A 14,961-nucleotide genomic window follows, 5' to 3' on the forward strand; every position below is an offset into this window, starting at 1 on the left:
ATACCCTTCGAGAAGAAAGAAAATGAAAATAATTAAAATAAAACTAGAACAAAATAAATTAGTGGAGTTAAGATGTTTCCTAAGAAGGAATGAATTAGTGGAATTGATATTATCCGTAGTGAAGAAAGAAAATGAAATAAAACTAGAACAAAATAAAAATAAAGATTTTTTTATAAGGAAGAATGAATTAGTGGCACTAGGATTATTCAATAAGAAAAAAGAAAAACATATAAAAACTAAAGCAAAACCAAAACAATGATTTTTTTAAATGAAATAGTGGCATTGGTATTACCCTTTAAGAAGAAAGGAAACAAAATAAAAATAATTGCACTCAACTTGACATTGAAACTGCACTTTTTAAATATGCACAGAATAATCGTACAATAGTGCACTTTTCACACTCTAGTGTAGTTGACACACATATTGTACAGTAATTGCGTGGATACATTTTCACTCATCCAAATGCAAAAAAATAGCCATATGGAAATAAACGATATAAAAAATAAAAGCAAAAGCAAACAAGCATAGAAAAAAAACAACGTATAACGGGCTTCAAGCCCAATCGAAAAATTGACTTACCCAAATAGGGGCAAGTCAAAAATTCAACCTAAGAAAAGATTGACTTACCCCAAACAGGGGCAAGTAAAAAATGTAGCCTAAGAAAAAATTGACTTACCCCAAATAGGGACAGGTCAAAATTCAACCTAAGCAACACAAGAAAGAAAACAACAGAAATCTTCAAAAAAAAAAATCAACGGTTAGAAAATTGACTTATTCAAATTTAAAATTCAGACGACTTACACGTAGCTAAAGTGGATAGTTTTTTTTTATTGCTGATTCTGTATGTGTGCACTAGTACCAGATACAATTGTATACTGTCATAGTTTTAGAGGTGTTTTTTCTTTTCTAAACATAGGGGTTTCCTCCGCCCCAACTTTATTAAGCCAAGGCAGAAACCAACATAGTTTTTAGATGTGTTTCTAGGATTATAGACATTATTGTGTTTGGCACAAGCTAATTCACCATCCATCTGTCATGAGGTGATAAATGTAGAGAGAACGGACACAAGATTTATGTCAATTTTTTCTATAATGGAATTTGTACATACATGTCGCAGAACTTTATTTGTGTCATATTTTCCTAGGACATTGCCATATGCCTTGATGTATGTATGTATGGTGCTCAGGATTCATCAGTTCGTAGCAGACTTGAGCACGTCGTACACCGGCGTCCAGCCCGAGCGCCACTCGTAGATCCGGAGGTGGCCGTCGTGCTCCAGTCGCATGTACTGCACCGTGCCGGCGCCCACGGTGGGCAGCTGGATGGCGGCCAGCGGCGGCGCACCGGGCCGGGCGGACACCGTGAGGCTGCCGTTGGTGTACGTCGCGTAGGCGCCGGGTGCGGTCTCGCTGAGGCCGAGGTGGTAGTAGCGCTGCGGCGGCGTGGCGTTGACGTAGGCGTTCAGTCCATCGTCGTGGACGGCGAGGTAGAACCTGCCATCGCGCCAGTCCGCGGTCGACGCATTGGCGGTGAGCCGCGCCCCGTGCTTCAGCGACTGCCCGACGAGGAGCGCGTTCGTGGGGTGGTCGAACGACTGCCACACCGTGGCGTTGTGCCCGTCGAACAGCACCAGGTTGCCGTCGCTGCCCGATGCGCGCCCCGGCGACGGACCGGCCCTTGGTGCCGGCAGACCACACGACCGCGCCGTTACTGGACCTGAGCACGAGGTCGCCCTCCGGCGTGAGCTCAGCCGTGGCGCCATCCCGGACGGGGCTGCCGCGGTTGGCCGACCAGACGACCTGCGGGACGCCGGCCGTGACGAACGTCATGCCCGCGCCGCTGTTGCAGTACACGACGGCGACGCCAAGCAGGAACTCCGTGCACGGGGCCGCGGGGCCGTTGCCGCGTGGTTGACTGGCGGTGCAGAAGAAGCCGAAGGCGTAGGAGGGGCCGAGGCCCGCCGGGTTGAGCCGCAGCAGGGCGGCGCGCGCCACGGAGCCGTCGGTGTAGACGACGTGGTGCGGCAGGGCGGCGTCCGTGTTGGCCCAGGTCGTGGCGAGCCTCGCCGCCGGGTAGTCGAACGGCTGCGCGCGCGCCCCGCCGCCGGCCACGAGGCAGCAGATCAGCGCAACGAGCGCGATGATCGTGTTGGAGCCGAGAGCTCCGGCGAGGCCTAGATCGCTGTCACCGCCGCGGAAGAGAGGTAGACGAAGACGACAGAGAGTTTTGTGCGCAGCTCTGATACCAATGTACAAATAAGCTGAAGATTAATGAGAAAAGCTGCAGAACTGTGCGCAGCACAAAACTCTCTGTCGTCTTCGTCTACCTCTCTTCCGCGGCGGTGACAGCGATCTAGGCCTCGCCGGAGCTCTCGGCTCCAACAAGTGGCATCAGAGCCGCGTAGTTCCTCGGTGACCATGGCCGGCTCGACCTCTCCGGCGAACGCGGCAGCGGCGCGCACTGCAGCCCACCAGCGCGACGGAAGCGGCAGTGGTGGCGCGCGCTCGCCGACTCCCGACCGCGGTCGTAGCCGTGGTCGCAGCCGCACCCGCCGGTACGGCAAGGAGGTCGTCATCCACGAGCGCACGGTCCAGGAGCGTCTCGTCCCGAGCGGCACCACCGTGTGGCCAATGCTCACACCGACAAACTACTTTGAGTGGTCTATGTTGATGCAGATTAACATGGAGGCTAACTTGATGTGGGACGCGGTGGAAGGGAACCCGTCGAGCGTCCCCAACGACAAGGCGGCGCTGGCGGCCATTCTGCGATCCATACCGCCAGAGATGGTGGGTGCGATCGTGGTTAAGAGGACCGCGAAGGAGGCATGGGATACGATCAAGACCATGCGCATGGGAGTCGCGCGCGTGCGCGAGGCCACGGCGCAACGGCTGCGCTCCGAGTTCGAGGCGATCGCATTCCGCGACGGTGAGACGCTTGACGCGTTCGGCATGCGGATCACCTCACTCGTCAACAACCTGCGCTCGCTCGGCGACACCATGGAAGAGGTGAGGGTGGTTCAGAAATTCCTGCGCGTCGCCCACGTCAAGCGAGTCGGCCCCGGCATCGACAAACTGGCCGACCGTTCAACGCCGATGATTTTCATCGGGTACGCTGAAGGAGCCAAGGCGTACAGGGTGTTTGATCCGGCCACGAACAAGGTGCACGTCACACGTGACGTTGTTTTTGAAGAACGGAGGAAGTGGGACTGGACGCCGACGCCAGGTGCTGCGGCGACTCCCACGGACGAACACTTTGTGGTCGTCTACAGGGACGAACAGAGCGTCGACGTGCAGCCTTCCTCGTCGAGCTCAGATGGGTCGCCCTCGTCATCCTCTTCACCAAGCTCCTCCTCGCCGGGGAGCTGTCCGGCTACACCGACAACGCCAGCGTGCTCTCCAGCCCCTGATGACGACAGCTGGGCTACGCCGCCCAGTGACGACTGGGAGCGGCACGACCTCGACCATGCGCCAAAGCGCTACCGCAAGATGACACATGTACTGGCTGAGGTAGAAGCGGCGAGAGAAGACCAAGTGGGTCTCTGCCTCATCGCTGCTGAAGGACCCGCTGGCGTCGATGAAGCACTGGAGGAGGCGTGCTGGATGCGCGCCATGGACGCCGAGCTGGTCGCGATCCGTGAGAACAAGACCTGGGAGCTCGCCGCGCTCCCGCCTGAGCACCGAGCGATAGGGCTCAAATGGGTGTTCAAGGTCAAGAGGGACCCCGCCGGCAAGATTGTGAAGCACAAGGCGCGTTTGGTGGCGAAGGGCTACTCGCAGCGGCAAGGCGTGGACTACGACGAGGTGTTCGCGCCGGTAGCTCGCATGGAAACAGTGCGGCTACTGCTGGTGTTGGCGGCGGGGCAAGGGTGGCAAGTCCATCACATGGACGTCAAGTCGGCGTTCTTGAATGGTGACCTGATCGAGGAAGTCTACGTTCACCAGCCGCCGGGTTTTGTCATCGCCGGCGAGGAAGGAAAGGTGCTGCGTCTCCGGAAGGCCTTGTACGGTCTGAAACAGGCGCCCCGAGCGTGGTACGCCAAGCTGGACACGTCGCCTGCGTCGCTCGGGTTCGAGCGCAGCCCCCTCGAGCATGCGGTGTACAGGAGGAGCACCGGCGCGGGGACACTGCTGGTCGGGGTGTATGTGGACGATCTGATCATCACCGGCGGCAGCATCGACGACATCAAGGCGTTCAAGGAGCAGATGCGCAGTGTGTTTGACATGAGTGATATCGGCCTCCTGAGCTATTATCTTGGGATCGAGGTACGACAGAAGGACGGAGAGATCACTCTCTGTCAGAGCGCCTACGCCATGAAGATCCTCGAAGCTGCTGGGATGAGGGGGTGCAACGCTAGCGACACTCCTATGCAGAATCGTCTCCAGCTGTCCAAGACTGGCGCCGGCGATGCCGTGGACGCCACACGGTACAGAAGCGTCGTCGGCAGCCTTCGATACCTTTGTAACACACGACCCGACATCACCTACGCCGTTGGCATCGTCAGCAGGTATCTGGAGGCGCCTGCAGAATCGCATCGGGCTGCGGTGAAGCAAATCCTCCGCTATGTTAGCGGGACTTTGGAGTATGGTTGCTGCTACAAGCGGGGAGGTAATTCAGCGCCGGAGGTGATCGGCTACAGCGACAGCGATCACGCCGGCAACGTTGATGATCGCCGGAGCACGACTGGTGTGGTGTTCTTCCTCGACTCCAGCGCGATCACGTGGATATCTCAGAAGCAAAAGGTCGTCGCCATCTCGTCTTGCGAGGCTGAGTACATGGCGGCGGCATCTGCAGCATGCCAGGGCGTGTGGCTGTGCAGGCTCCTTGGTGAGCTCACTGGCGACGCGCCAACGACGGCGAAGCTGCGCGTCGACAACAAGTCGGCGATAGAGCTCAGCAAGAACCCGGTGCATCACGAAAGAAGTAAGCACATTGACATACGATATCATTTCATTCGTGAATGCATTGAAGATGGCAAGGTGGATGTCGACCATGTTGGCACTGACGGACAGCTTGCCGATGTCCTCACCAAGGCGCTGGGCAGAATCAAGTTCATTGAGCTCCGACAGAAGCTCGGCGTCGTCAAGGTGATCCCAGGGCACAAGGATTAGGGGGTGAATTGTTGAGCCTGTAATCCTTTGCCTGTTAGGATAGTTCTTTTGCTTTCTTCAGTTAGCTGAATAACCGGCTCTGACTCGTGTGCATGTACAAGCAGAAGCTATCTTTTCGTTTTCAGTTAGTAGCTAGCTAGATTAGTGCGGCCGTTGTGAGCTCATGGGATGGCATGCAGCATAGGACTCGGCCTGCACTCACCTCACGCACGACGGACGATGTGGGATGGCACATCCGGTAGGCTCGGTGGCGTGGAGGGTTTTTCGCTTTCTAGTTGATGTACAAATAAGCTGAAGATTAATGAGAAAAGCTGCAGAACTGTACGCAGCACAAAACTCTCTGTCGTCTTCGTCTACCTCTTTTCCGCGGCGGTGACAGTGATCTAGACCTCGCCGGAGCTCTCGGCTCCAACAGATCGTAGCACGGTGCATCATGATCATGGGCTGTGACTTGATCGATTGTGAATGTCGTGATGTGGTACGGGACTGGATCGACGGAGCGTGCTTTTATGCAAGCGATTGGTGTGTGGTGCGGAATTGGCACGCACATTGGATGGGAAAAGAATGATCTTACGTGGTATCCAGCCCGGCATGGAAGTCGTTGCGGGATGGCGCCGCCACCGCCGTCGGTTCGCGACTCGTCTGCGCGTCAACGCGTTGCCGGTGGCCAGCTCTGTGCCCGCCGTGGTATACGTGGTCTGGTTCCTACTATGTAGTGTACAAATTTTCGAGCTCGTTTCCTTGCTAGTAGTATATTGGTTGGGCCATATTCTTCTAGGTAAGCACAGAGCACAGTGCCTACGTCCAACCTCTCGCGTGCTCCTAAGAATGCGCTCCATACCACCAGCCGAATTTTTATTTCACTGATTCAAAAATTGTTAAGTTCAATCTAGAAAAAAACATCGAAAAAATACAGAATCGTGTGTATGAAAAACATTCATCACGAATTTGGAAAAATGATCGGTGCGTATTTGAAAAAAAAAATATTGCATATTTAGAAATATTTTTCATGTATTTGAAACATATTGGTTATTTATTTTAAAATGTTAACTACTGTTTTTTAAATTGGCATCCCCTTCTATATCTCTATATCTATCTATCTATCTATATCTATCTATCTATCTATCTATCTATCTATACCTATACTAATTAGAGACTTCCAAGAAATTACCACGTTAATTAGAAATTACGAGCCGTTAATCCGGTGGGACTGAATTATAACGGTTTAGATTAATCCATGTATTTTCCAGCTTAACAGATTATATCTTTGAAATTATAGTTGAGAAAATAGCCATCTATGCCATCACGTTATTTAGAGGCATCTTTTTTTACCGCTTAGAGTGATATCTACACTTCAAACAAATACATGGTTTCTTAGGAAAAAAAACACTTCAACGAAAAGATCGCTGGCTAACACAATGTAAGGAATGTCATGGTGCACGCTCCTTTTTCTTGGAGGCTGGTGCAATCCCTGCCGTGAGAAACATGGCTTCTTCAAAAAAGAAAAGACTTTTTTATGCCTCTGGTCAAGTTATCTTTCTCAAAAAAAAAACTCTCTCTCTGTTCCTCTTGGTATACGTAGATCCATGATTTCTTCTTTCTTCCCAAGGTAACACCAGGCCCCGATCTCTCCTTCCTCGAGCAGTCAAGCGCTTAGCCAATTCATTGCCCCCTCGGTCAAGCACTTATCTCATTCATGGCCCTCTCCTTCGATCTAAGAGGAATAAGTATCCTCTACTTTTGCGTCCCTAGGTGGTTTCCAGTCATGTAGGATTTCCCTGTGCGTCCATCTCCTGCTAATTAACTTTCCGGCTTCGCCTGCAAATTTTTAGGTTATTCCTGACTCGAATTGTCAGGTACTCCTTGGTCTCCAAAATGAGAAAGAGCGGCAGCGGTGGCCTGAGACTTCCATCTTATTATCGTTGTTGCTGGTGTGCAAATCTTGGGCGCATGTCCATGTGGGACATGCGAGCACCGGTGGCTTCTGGAGCACGAAGAGCTGGAGCTGCTCATTAGATGAAAGCGGCGGCATGGAGGCCACCTAAGAGACACCAGGCATCTTGATGAAAGAAGGTGATTCTAAACTTGCATGATGGTTTATTGCTAGCTTGATGGCAAAGATAATTTGTTGTGTTTTTCCAAAAATAAAATTCCCCGTACAGGATTGATCTAAAATTTGTGTTTTAAAATTACCTGCATCGGAAGTTTCCGTTGCAGTCGAGGACGACGATATGGTGTATATGGTGCTGAAGAAAGATGACATCGACACCATGGGGGCCACCTTAGACGCCAAACATCTAACTAAAGAACCTGCTTCAGAACGTACATGTTGGTTGACTGTTGGGTTGATGCTAATGTTAATTTGTTGTGTTTCCAGAATTAAAAATTCACATACAGGATTGTTGCGGTCGAGGACTAGGATATGGTGTATATGGCGCTGAAGAAAGCGCAGAAAAAAGCATCTTGATGCAAGACATGGATAAGATTATGCCCATGAAGGGGGAAAGCCGGGAAGTAAAACGTCATTGATTTCCCGTGGTTAATGTGAAAGAAGGTTTGGTTTCAGCAAGAGGTGGATTCAGAAGATAACAACAGATCAACATCGCAAGGCATATGATACGGCGTGATGTGGTTGCTTGGAGATATATTTGTACAATAACGTGCATGCACTAGTGCAGAACAGGGATTTAGCACCGGTTCGTAAGGGCCTTTAGTGCCGGTTCTGTAACCGGCACTAAAGGGTGGGGACTAAAGCCCCCCCCTTTAGTACTGGTTCGGCACGAACCGCCACTAAAGTGCCACCACGTGGCACGAGCCAGGCCCGGGTGCGGGAAGACCATTAGTACCGGTTGGTAACACCAACCGGTACTAAATGTTTGGGGGGCGGGGGGTTGGTTTTATTTTTAATTTTTCCTTTAGTTTTGTGTTTTCAATTTAATTTAGAGATTGTTTTTACATTATAATGAGTTGTTAAATCATTAGGTGAAAGTACCGCAGATTAGTTTCGACTGGATGCATGGATCCTAGCTAAGTGATCAAGTATATGCCATATCCATATTACTCGATCACGATGAAGTAATATGGATATGGCATATACTTGATCACTTAGCTAGGATCCATCCAGTTGAAACTAATCTGCGGTTTCTTTCATAAATGATATAATAACTCATCATCATCATCATAATAATATAAAAACTCTTGCATCATATCATCACCAACAACAGTATACTAGCTAGCTAAAAATCATCATAGTCGTCATTACCACTATTTAATCACCATATAGTCATTACCGCTATCTAATCACCACCAGCACTAGCTTAAAGAAGAAACATTCACTTGTACCAGAAGCAAAGATATCATTGAGTTCAACATGGTCATGAGATTATAAGCGTTCATAAGACCACAAAAGCCAAATCACTCTTTGAGATTAAGTTCAGGACGAAGAACACAGGCATGAGAGGACAAGTACTAATTAAGAGCATGAACTAGCTAATAATCACTCCTGCTGCTCTCTCTCGGGTAAAATAGCATAGAACATGTATAGCTCTCCTGATTCATCATATTGGAGCATGCAGATGAACCTGTCTCCTAATCGTGGGCTGCGCTTTTGTTTGCTGCCCCCTAGTACTTCTCTGCGATCGTTAACAATTTTGCTCCAATCTTTCACTATTAACCATTCCTCGCTTTTAGAAATCCTGAATGCACTCATGTGCATTGTAGGATGTCTTGGCCGTAAGCTAACCATTGACATGCGACCTTTAGTACCGATCCACTGAGGCACAACTGTCATCGGGAGTCCCTGTTTAAGAACATATTATAGTAACATTACTTAACAATGAAGTTTAGCTTGAAAAATAATGTATGCAAAAGATGCACTGAGGAAAAATAGTAAAAATCTTACCATCTTTCCTAAATAGATGTGACCGTAGTTCAATACGATCACTATTGGTCGCACGTTTTGAGTACTAAGATTTTCAAATTCAGGAAAATAATTTGTCTTGACAGCATCAAGATCCTCAAGCCATGAAACATAATGATTTATCTCCTCGCAATTTAGTTCAACCCCGGGACAGTGGACGGTCATGTCTACCAAGCGCCGGACATGTTTGCTTAAATGGAAATAAGCTGTCAATAGAAATTAGTTGTCAACTATTCTTGAATAAACAATATCGAAGACATAAATATGGTTGCGAAACGCACATCGACCCAAATGTCTCTATTACCTTCAATATCATCTTCGGGACGAATATCAAAGGTGATAAACATATCAGGCTCAAATGCATAAGCCTTGCATAGTGCTTGCCAAGTTTTGCATTCAAAATAGGTGTAGGTGTCTGCATTGTATAATTTGATGTTGAAGGTATAACCATGCTCGGTCTTCAAGTAACTCTCTTTACCTCCATAGTTTTGTTAGGACTGAAACCTATCTTATCCAAGACAAAAATTCTTGCATGGCAGGGGATACGCTAGTAGAATAGTGAAAATTTAAAATTATAAGTTGAAGCAAATGAAGCATAAGTCATACTTAATTACGAAGGAAGACTTGTCGTTGTGACTTACTGTATCCACTTTGAAAGTCTCATCCAGCTTGATGCCGAAGCGCCTATCATCAACTAGGAAATTTCTGTCGCACATGCCGCGCTGGTCTTCGCAGTATTCGCACATAATGATATTGTTTTCGTCGTCAGACGACATTTTCTATGTTCATAATTCAAACATTAATTAATAAACACTTATATTACTAGCTAGCTAGTTCTATATTAATTCAACTAGCTAGTTCTATTAATTCAACTAGTTCAATTCAACTAATTCAACTAAGCACTTAGTAAAAATAAACTAGTTCAATTCTATTAATTCAACTAGTTCAATTCAACTAATTCAACTAAGCACTTACTAAAAATAAACTAGTTCAATTAATTTTCTTACTAAAAATAAAGTAGCTAGGATCTATATATAGTAAATTTAATATATCTAACATTTGACATTAATATATCTAATTCATCTATAACTATAAAAGTATTAAAAACTAACTCATCTAACATTAATATCTAGCTAATTCTAATATCCATCTAACATTTGACATTAATATCTAACATATATTTCTATCTAATTCATCTAACATTTGACATTAATCTAACATTTATATAAACTAAAAGTATATATATAAAACTAAAAAACAAAAAACAGAAAAAATCGTGTGTGTGTGTGTGAGGCCGCCGAAGCGCGGCAGTGCCGGGGCACGGTCGATCTCTTACAGCGGGGCGACGATGGGGACGGGCTGGGGCGCGGCGACGGGGGCGGGGCGGGGGCGGCGACGACGGCGGAGGGCGCGCGGCGACGACGGGGGTGGGCTGGGGCGGAGACGGGGGCGGCGGCGACGGGGACGGGGACGGGCTGGGGCGCGACGGGGGCGGCGACGGGGCGCGTGCGACAGGGGCGAAGAACAGATGAACTGAAACCAACTGAAATTTTCGTAAGTGCTGTATATATAGGAGAGGCCATTAGTACCGGTTGGAGCCACCAACCGGTACTAAAGGCCTATTTTGGCCAGGCCAAGCGGCGGGAAGAGCACACCTTTAGTACCGGGTCGTGGCAGCAACCGGTACTAAACACCCCCTTTAGTACCGGTTGGAGGCACAAACCGGTACTAAAGTGGGTGCGCTCCCATCCCATGGTACAGAAAGTTTAGTCCCACCTCGCCGGGCGAAGGGCAGCCGCACTGGTTTATAAACCCAGCCGCGGCTGCTCCTTCGAACTCCTCTGTAAAGCGGGCTTATGGGCCTAACTATGGCGCGCTGCCCTGTGAGCCTGCTGGCCTGAATTTCCACGCCCGAGGCCTAGCAGGCCCACTGGGCAGCGCGCAACAAATTTTTATATAGTTTTTTCTTTTCTGCTTTATTTATTTTCTTCTATTTATTTCTGTGTAGTTTTTATATAGTTTTTTTTTTCTGCTTTATTTATTTTCTTCTATTTATTTTTGAGTAGTTTTTTATATAGTTTTTTCTTTTCTTTTTTATTTATTTTCTTCTATTTATTTTTGAATAGTTTTTTATAGTTATTTTCTTCTATTCTTTTTCTTTTTTTATATAGTTTATTTCTTTTCTGCTTTATTTATAAAGAGAGTGTCCAGTTTGTATACGAAGTGCATACAGTTTTTGCCGTAACCATGTTTACGTTTTTGCACATGCCATGTGGGTGAAATGATGATACCATGCCAAGTTTCAACCTTTTAAGAGTTCAGTTCTAGTGCTTTTCAATTTCAGGGTCATTTAGCTCAAAACAAATCAGTAAATGCATAAAAAGTATCAAATTATGTCAGAAAGGGTTGAAAGTTGACGACGTGGCTTTGAATGGTGCATAATGAATGCAAAAAAAGCCCGGAGTTGTAATAAGTTTAAAATAATGAAGTGCCTTTGTAACAGATGAGTTTTCGTCCGAAACCCTGATACTTCGAAAGAGAGTGTCCAGTTTGTACACGAATTCCATCCAGTTTTTGCCGTAACCATCTTTACTTTTTTGCACATGCCATGTGGGTGAAATGATGATACCATGCCAAGTTTCAACCTTTTAAGAGTTCATTTGTAGTGTTTTCAATTTCAGGGTCATTTAGCTCAAAACAAATCAGTAAATGCATCAAAAATATCAAATTATGTCAGAAAGGTTGAAACTTGGAGACATGGCTTTGAATGGTGCATAATGAACGCACAAAAAGTCTGGAGTTGTAATAAGTTTAAAATAATGAAGTGCCTTTGTAACAGATGAGTTTTCGTCCGAAATCCAGATACTACGAAAGAGAGTGTCCAGTTTGTACACGAAGTGCATCCAGTTTTTACCGTAACCATCTCTACTTTTTTGCACATGCCATGTGGGTGAAATGATGATACCATGCCAAGTTTCAACCTTTTAAGAGTTCATTTATAGTGCTTTTCAATTTCAGGGTCATTTAGCTCAAAATAAATCAGTAAATCCATAAAAAATATCAAATTATGTCAAAAAGGGTTGAAAGTTGACGACGTGGCTTTGAATGGTGCATAATGAACGCAAAAGAAGTCCGGAGTTGCTTTGTAACAGATGAGTTTTCGTCCGAAACCCTGATACTTCGAAAGAGAGTGTCTAGTTTGTACACGAAGTGCATCCAGCTTTTGCCGTAACTTTTTTGCACATGCCATGTGGGTGAAATGATGATACCATGCCAAGTTTCAACCTTTTAAGAGTTTGTTTGTAGTGCTTTTCAATTTCAGGGTCATTTAACTCAAAACAAATCAGTAAATGCATCAAAAATATCAAATTTTGTCAGAAAGGGTTGAAAGTTGATGACGTGGCTTTGAATGGTGCATAATGAATGCAAAAAAGCCCGGAGTTGTAATAAGTTTAAAATAATGAAGTGCCTTTGTAACAGATGAGTTTTCGTCCGAAACCCTGATACTTCGAAAGAGAGTGTCCAGTTTGTACACGAAATGCATCCAGTTTTTGTCGTAACCATCTTTACTTTTTTGCACATGCCATGTGGGTGAAATGATGATACCATGCCAAGTTTCAACCTTTTAAAAGTTCATTTGTAGTGTTTTCAATTTCAGGGTCATTTAGCTCAAAACAAATCAGTAAATGCATCAAAAATATCAAATTATGTCAGAAAGGTTGAAACTTGGAGACGTGGCTTTGAATGGTGCATAATGAACGCACAAAAAGTCCGGAGTTGTAATAAGTTTAAAATAATGAAGTGCCTTTGTAACAGATGAGTTTTCGTCCGAAATCCAGATACTACGAAAGAGAGTGTCCAGTTTGTACACGAAGTGCATCCAGTTTTTACCGTAACCATCTCTACTTTTTTGCACATGCCATGTGGGTGAAATGATGATACCATGCCAAGTTTCAACCTTTTAAGAGTTCATTTGTAGTGCTTTTCAATTTCAGGGTCATTTAGCTCAAAACAAATCAGTAAATCCATCAAAAATATCAAATTATGTCAGAAAGGGTTGAAAGTTGACGACGCGGCTTTGACTGGTGCATAATGAACGCACAAAAAATCTGGAGTTGTAATAAGTTATTAAAATTTTGAATAGCCGGTGTAACAGATGAGTTTTGGTCTGAAACCCTGATACTTCGAAAGAGAGTGTCCAGTTTGTACACGAAGTGCATCCAGTTTTTGCCGTAACCATCTCTACTTTTTTGCACATGCCATGTGGGTGAAATGATGATACCATGCCAAGTTTCAACCTTTTAAGAGTTCATTTGTAGTGCTTTTCAATTTCAGGGTCATTTAGCTCAAAACAAATCAGTAAATGCATCAAAAATATCAAATTATGTCAGAAAGGGTTGAAAGTTGACGACGTGGCTTTGAATGGTGCATAATGAACGCACAAATAGTCCGGAGTTGTAATAAGTTATTAAAATTTTGAATAGCCGGTGTAACAGATGAGTTTTCGTCCGAAACCCTGATACTTCGAAAGAGAGTGTCCAGTTTGTACACGAAGTGCATCCAGTTTTTGCCGTAACAATCTCTACTTTTTTGCACCGGTTCGTAAAATGTAAAATATACCCCCTCTATAAAGAAATATAAAAGCATTTATATTACTAAAATAGTGATCTAAATGCTCTTATATTTTTATTTATAGAGAAATACATAAAAAATACATTGATCATCAATGATCTTTTTGTGTACAATCTGAATTGACATTATGAGTCCTCACCGATTTAGAAACCGGAGAAAACTCATATTGTGGCCACAAATTCTACACATAGAGTTCAATGAAGACCAAGTGGTTGTGATAGTTTGAGAAATAACATATTTAAGGTGGTAAAAACCTGTTAGCCGAGCGAGGTGGGACTAAAAAACCGCTGCAACTAAAAACCTGTAGTATCGGTTTGTGGTATGAACCGGTACTAAAGACGCTCGTGGGGCCCCAGCCGGACCACGGCGTGCCACAGCCTCTTTAGTACCGGTTCGTGCCACGAACCGGTACTAAAGGTTCGCGACGAACCGGTACTAATTAGCTCCGCCCGCCTAGCCGTTCGAACCGGCACTAATGGACACATTAGTGCCGGTTTTGTTACAAACCGGTACTAATGTGCTTCACATTAGGCCATTTTTCTACTAGTGATGCATGAAGATTCCCGTAATAGGAGATTGAAAAAGAGTTAATGTTAGACACTCAATTCCGGTAGCTGAAGGAAAATTGCAGAAGAAAATTCTGTAAGGCAGCAGCCCAATAGATTGTATAAACACACGGATGGACGCAGATGATGATGGACGCTATATCATGTCAGATCCAGAATTAATTAAATGTGTGTTTTGCTTTAAGTTTCCAGTTCTTGGCCTAACCAATCTGTTCTCTACTTTGTTTAAGTTATATGTGATGTGGACCAAAGAGTTGCTACAGGAGGGTTCACTTCAAACAAATCTTGACCAAAGTCATGGCTTACAGGGCCAGCACATGTACGTTGCTTCTATTTTCCTATCCAACCAATCTTTTGACACCTGCATGGCTAGCTAAGTGAAGATGGAGGCTCGACACCAAGGACAATCATGAATTATGGTGACGGCAAAGGCTTCAAGTGAAAGCAAGGAGGAAATGGTGAGAAGGCAGAGGTCGTGATGAAAGAGTTCTAGATGTGGGGAGAGACTGTGGGCAAGAAAATGCATCGAGGTAAACGGCAAGAAGAGGGGATCAAGGGCCAAGAGGTACGTACGCGGCGATTGGCGAGAAGCTACATCATGATGACAAGTGATGCCAAATTTAAAATTTATGAATTTAATGTTGGGCAACCCTCAAGGTACGTAAGGCAAGACATATTAACAGATACTTCTATTTAGAAAAACACATAATGTTCTGAAGAACCTTAATAGTACCTT

The 14,961-nt window shown here is 45.7% G+C and overlaps 1 pseudogene; it reads right to left on the bottom strand.

Moving 5' to 3' along the window:
* Positions 1 to 1,192: 1,192 nt before the first annotated feature.
* LOC123076624 (epidermis-specific secreted glycoprotein EP1-like) lies at positions 1,193 to 5,543 on the bottom strand (annotated as a pseudogene).
* Between the last annotated feature and the right edge of the window lie 9,418 nt (positions 5,544 to 14,961).

Source organism: Triticum aestivum, chromosome 3D (genome assembly GCF_018294505.1).
Source record: "Triticum aestivum cultivar Chinese Spring chromosome 3D, IWGSC CS RefSeq v2.1, whole genome shotgun sequence".
NCBI lineage: Eukaryota > Viridiplantae > Streptophyta > Magnoliopsida > Poales > Poaceae > Triticum > Triticum aestivum.